Here is a 6,423-nt window from a genome sequence, read left to right as displayed (position 1 = left end):
TCCAACACACACACACAAAAGAGGTAAAAAGAACATGCTTTTCCTTAGGCTGTAAGTCTTCCTCAATAGTAGTCCATATGCTTGGGTAAAGATGCACATATGCAACTCACAGTTGTCCTAAATCCCTTAATACCCTCTAAATAACTCAATATTTCTTTTAAGAGTTCATTCTGCCTTCTCAATTTATAATTGCTATGATTTGAATTTTTTTTCCTCTCATACTCACATTAAAATTTCGTTGCCATTGTAACAATATTAAAAGGTCTTTAATAGGCCTCTACCCTCATGAGTGAAATTGGTGACATTTGAAAAGAGTAAGTTTGGCTCTCTCTTGCTCTCGTGACTTTTTGCCTTCCACCATGTGAAGACAAGGCAAGAAGGCCTTCAAAAGATGCTGGCCCTTTGATGTTGAACGTCTTAGCCTCCAAAACTGTGAACCAATACATTTTTGTTAATTATAAGTTACTCTGTCTCAGATATTCATTTTAGTAGCACAGACTAAGATAATAACCAAACAGCTATTTTTACAATCACCCCTATATGCTCATAGGAAGACATGCAATGCAATTGCCATCAGTCAAATGTACCTGCTTGAGACTGATATTTAGAAACTGGCCAAGTGAGGAGACAGCAGTGTGCATGACACGCATTGTATTGGGCGCAGGTAGCAGCAGAGAAGGTGCAGTTCTGGGATGGATGGGAGGTGGCAGCTCTTGACTGAAGCAGAGGGAACTTAGTTTTGGTATTGTCAGCAGCCTCAGTACTCTTGCTAGAATGGTGTTGTAGTGTAATTCTTGAATCATTCTGGGAAGCTCACCCTAGAGCTTCATCAAAATTTTATAATCTTCTCACTAATGTCAAATAAACTCTTAACTGCTTAATCTAGCAGGAGTAGATTATTTGACTCACAACTAAGAATTCTAATAGAGCTCAAGTGACTCAACTAGATGTTCCTAGAGAGATCACTGGACCTGTGCTAAAAACCATTCAGTGTCTCTCATGGCCTTGGCCACACCGAGTGCTCATTATAAGCATTTGTCCACATTAAAGACAAATTATAAGAATTTTGTTTAAATAGTTGAGATGCGAGATTTTTATTGCCTCTAGGTGAGCCCAAGCAGTCAAAGTTAAACCTGGGGAAATGTAAACCTCAGGACCATGCTTGCTTCAGAATAAAATGGGAGGGGGAGGAGCACAGACAAAAAATAATGATTTAAGAAAATCATTCTGCACACTTGATCCAATTTTGTCTCAAATCATACATACTCCTGGAATTTTCACTTATGAAAATCAATACACTTCCTTTTTTGTTGAAATAATTTTGCCCTGGTACTCTGCCATTTTCCATAACATTTCTCAATATTACATATATGAACCAATGCTATAGAGGTGAATATAAGGAGTTCTTGCTTTTGAGCTATAGGGAGGGCAGATTTTAAAGCAAGGAACAATGTAACGTCTGCTAGAGTAAAGGTATTTCCAAAGGTCCATTGTGGGGGACCTATAGCCACTGGAAAGATTATTGGGAAGAAAAATTAATTGCTCTGCAATGAACTGTCAAAAAGAAATACAATAACTACACTGACAAGACCAGAAAAAAATGATCTGGAAAGACTCAAAGCAGATTACAAAATTTGTAGAGATAGAAATTATGTAACAAAAAATAATAGTTGAATCATGTAACCCAAATCCTCCTAAGAGGCTCCCACTCCCTCTACTTACTGCTTTAGAGTAATAATGCACATTACAATGCATTTATAATTTCCCTGAAGTTCAGTCAGCACTCTCATTGATTATTCACAGTTCATAATTAAACACAAAAGCTCAGAATCATAATGCACAGAAGTGAATGCTTGGTCATCTTATGAACAAGCAAATCAGACAAATCTTGTACATTTTCCCTTGAAATCTCAACAATTATAGTTTCTTTATTAAGGTAAAACAAAATGTCAAATAAACTTTCAAGACCCACATTTCTTCTTAAAAGGTGCAATGGTATAATTAATCACCTGAATCATCACAAAAGATTGTACTGTAGTGTTAAACTAGCTTAAACGTCTTAATTTTGCAGATGGAGTTTTTCCTTTATCAAAAGATTGAAGTGTCCTCTTGAAAAATGTTGGTTGGAATAGAAAATCCATTAAAAAGTGTGTGGCTTTCCAACGTGTCTTGGTAATAAGCAATATTCGAGGCATTCTTTTAAGAAAGAATCCTCCCAGAACGAATAGAGAATTATTATTTTTTAACAGTGATAATGATCGTTGCTATTAGAATACATTCCTCCTAGCATGAAAAGATAATGAAAGAGGACAGCAGTAGGCAGATTGATACGTATCTGTGCCCTTAAAAAAGGATGTGTATTTTTTTAAAGAAAGAATGAAGTATGTAGTAGGAAACTATTCAGTTCTATTTTTATAATATAAGATAAATTTAATATAAGAATTTAGGTGAAAATGCCAAAATATGAATAAGCTGTGGTCTTGATAAAATTGAAGAAACAGAGAACAAAAGGCAGAAAGCTAGAGGGAGAATAAATAGATGAATAAAATAACTTACTTCCTAAGAACTTTACTTGAGACAGAAATCAACAGAAATATTGAAATGTCAAACATGGATAAATAGGGCACTAGCATTAGGGATGATGGGATGATTCAGATAGCTAACATTTAGCAATATTTTTCATTAGGATATGAATTTTACTGAGGAAATGTGAGTTCAGAGAGGAGCAGATTACTTTTCAAAAAGCTTCCAATCAACCAATAACTTAGCAAAAGAAGTTAAGAAAAAAAATAAAAACTTGGATTTATAAGACCTCCTTCTTCCAAGAGACTCAACATACTTTAAATACTGCTGCCCTTTTCTTTTCAGACAATAGATAATAAACTTCTTACTTTTACAGGTAAATTCATTCTTCCCAAGCATTTCGGATCACTCATTAGAGTCTCATACTATGAACAAATCTGAGATCCCTCACAGATCTTCCTACTGATGAGTAATTTACATAATATTCAATGAGGTAAATTAAGTTGCACTTATAAACACCAGAATTAGAGAGTGTATCTGTATAACAAAATACATAATTCTCAGTGCTCACTTACTACATTATAAACAGTTTATATGCTGACTCATTGAATCTTCATGATAATATTATGAGATAGCTACTATTGTCACTATTAGTTTACATATGAGGAAAATTATGCACAGATAGGTTAGCAAGTTTTTTGAGTCTCAGTACATGGCAAAACAGGATCTGAACCAAATGTCTAGATCTCATGTCCTTAAACATGATGCCACATCCACTCTCATACATTCTAGATTTGGTCAAATATAGCATTAAAAAATAAAGACGGAATAGTATAGGTTCTTCTTGGTCACAGTTCCTTTTAAATGGAAAAGAAAAATATTTTTTAGAACACTCCTAACAGAGTCCCACAAAAGAGGATGGCTCGTTTACCCCTGACCCAATGACCAGTAAATGTTAAGGGAACTATTACAAATGACTTATCTCAACCCCAATTTAGCCATGGACCATTTACTGGAGTTTGACACAGTGTCATAGTATTAAAAAAACCCTTTGCACTTTCTCAGATTCCCTCATCCAACTTCTTCTTTCTTTCTCTTGGCCAGTGCTCTATTCCCCTCTTGTCACACTTCCACTTTCAAGTTTTGAGGAAATATGGGGTCTGACTTTCAGAGAAGCTGCTGGGAAGCCTCTGGACAAACCCAGAAACATGGAGGATTTAGCGCTCCATGAGATAAACTTTAACCAGTAAGAGATAAGAAAAGGAAGTTAGGAGAGAATCCAATAGACAAATCCTCCTTCTGCCTGCAGTGAACTGCTCTGAGATTATTTCTTCTTGCCAATTTACCAAATAAATCCTCAAATGGATTTCACACCTGTTGTGTCCCTCCATAGCTTCTTGTGAAGCAGTAATCACTGCTGGCAAAATGTTGAATAGCTTTTGAACTTTTGATCTTTCGTTGCCTCACTTCCTTTTTGTCCTCAGACTTACTTCCCTGACTAGCATGTCTCCAGTAATTATAATTTAATTGTTGTCTCAGGCTCTGCTTTTAGAGGACTGGGGCTGATATGGCATCCAACTATATCAAAATAATTGAGATTCCCTTATCAAGAAAAGAAAGGGGTGTTTGATTAGTGGGTAAACAAATGTCCATTGCATTGCACAAAGTTTAGTGGGGGACCCTAGATCAAAACTTTGGTTTATCACACTCCAAAATCTTATTCCTAAATTCTAAGCTAAATTGTATTAACAGAAGTATGCACGTAGCCATTGAACTTTTTGCTACACAGATTCCAGGTAAAACAATAAGACCAGGTGTGACATTTTCTCTGACTCCTGTCTATGATGGGGGAAAAAAAAAGATTCTAAAAAACCTTTTCTCTGTGAGTTCTTACCTGCCAATCCTGGTAATTATTCTCATCTGAGAATTTGATGGACATTTGTCTTTCTCTCCTTAGTAGCTGTAATTAATGCTCTGTGATGCACAACAATCTCCTGGGATGAAAATCATCTCGGTTTTAGTGATTTATTGCTTCAGTTCACCAGGTGTTCCCTCATGAAGAGGTGGGGACTGAGTTATATAAAAAGCATGCACCTTAATTTATAGTCTGAAACAATATTATCAATCAGCCTGCTCTTCTGCAATACAGAAATATTAATAGTGACAGAATTTTACCTCTAACTTTTGATTTTGGATTTGTCAATGTATGTCATTACTTATTTCTACCAACTGCCAGTTAATATTCTCAGACCTCGATGACATCATAAGTTTTATTAATTATTACCATCCCTGTGACTGACAAATCATTTATCATGGGAGTCAAGTGAGGACGGGCAGGGTTTTCAGTATCAGAGGTAAGTGAAATTAGTGTAACTCAGATTGTCATTTTATTGAAAGCAGTGGTTTTCTGTTCCTAAAAATAAAGAGAATATATGCGTCAATTTGTAGGGTGTGAGACCCAGTTCTGTGTGGAACAGAAGAGGTGAATGGGGATGCATAAAGACCAGTGGGCAATGACAGACTGGCCAGACAGTGACAGATTGACATTTGTAACTGGAGTGGGTTTCAGGGCTGATCAATATTACCTAAGAGTAGCGACTACCAGAGACCTTTCCTTCCCATACAACCAGAACTTCATTGAGTATCATGCAACCTACACACTTTTACAAGCCTGAGGGACCATTGAGAAGAGAAGTTCACATAATCTCATCTAAGTCTCCAGGCATGAGTAGATTTCACTTCTGCAGGACAATCCTCTGATGATACTTAGGAACAGTATAGAAACGTCTCATTGAACAGTAGTGAACATAGTTAACGTTAGCACAGGTAATATGTGATGGTCATTGGAATGGTGATAGTGACTCTGCCATCATCAACTTGTCTATCATGTAGGTAGGTGCCTTGACCCGATGTTACATAGTCCCTGGTTCTGGGCCCTGCCTTTATACTGACTTTGATACACAAAAGCTGCATATAGTTGGACAGATTTTGCTGTGCACAGTTTTTCATATGAATTTCCTCAAATTTCTCCATTAGGATCTCCTGTCCCAGTTTCCTTGTCTTAGCCCCTTCCTACCTTTTATATATTCACACACCCTGTTCAGTTTTCCTCCTCTCTTCCTGATCACACAAAATTTGTCCAGAGAGGGTGAGTCTCCGTCAGTTTTCCTCTCATTTCTTTGTCATATTTTGTTAAACATTTAAGTTCTGCCTTTTTATAAAGAACCTTATTCTCTAAAGCATATCTTATTTTTACCAAACAAAGCAAAAATTGATTCACAATATTTTTATTTTTACAGAGAATTCAAGAGTCTGTTTTGGAAGTCAAAAGTAAAATATTACCTTTCTTTTACATTAAATTCCTGCTCTCACAAGTCTAATTCTCTTCATAAGTGAATGTGAAAAAAAACAAAGATTAATATTTCAAAATGTTTTCTTTGAAGTGTGTAAGTGTGGAGACTTCCCAATGTACTTCTGTGTGGAGAGAAAATTTGCAAGTGTTGGTCCCGTGAAAGCTTTCATGACTTGAACATTAAGCCAAATTTCTGTATGCATTTCATTTCTCCTAACCTACTCCGCTCCTTTATCCCCTGTATAATGTACTATTGATATTTCTCTACTTCTCCCAGTAATATACACTCACTGTAGACTTGCCATCCTCTACAAAACCTCTGAGGCTGCTCTGAATGACCACTATTGCTGTTCTCATTTAATGTTTTTTCTCTTGCCTGAACCTATACTTCTACTCAATTTATTATACTCTTGCTTATTTTGTATAGCTGAACAGGAGGAGAGGAGAACTGTTGCAACCTTCCCTCTATTATATACATCAAGTGTCTGGAATGAAGCTTGTCCAGTTAAAGCTCTTGGTAAGTATTTGTTAAATGAATAACTTGATCT

Source organism: Mandrillus leucophaeus, unplaced genomic scaffold (genome assembly GCF_000951045.1).
Source record: "Mandrillus leucophaeus isolate KB7577 unplaced genomic scaffold, Mleu.le_1.0 Scaffold47, whole genome shotgun sequence".
In the NCBI taxonomy this organism is placed as follows: Eukaryota; Metazoa; Chordata; class Mammalia; order Primates; family Cercopithecidae; genus Mandrillus; species Mandrillus leucophaeus.
The sequence above is the reverse complement of the archived record's forward strand: the minus strand, read 5'-3'. Positions refer to the sequence as shown.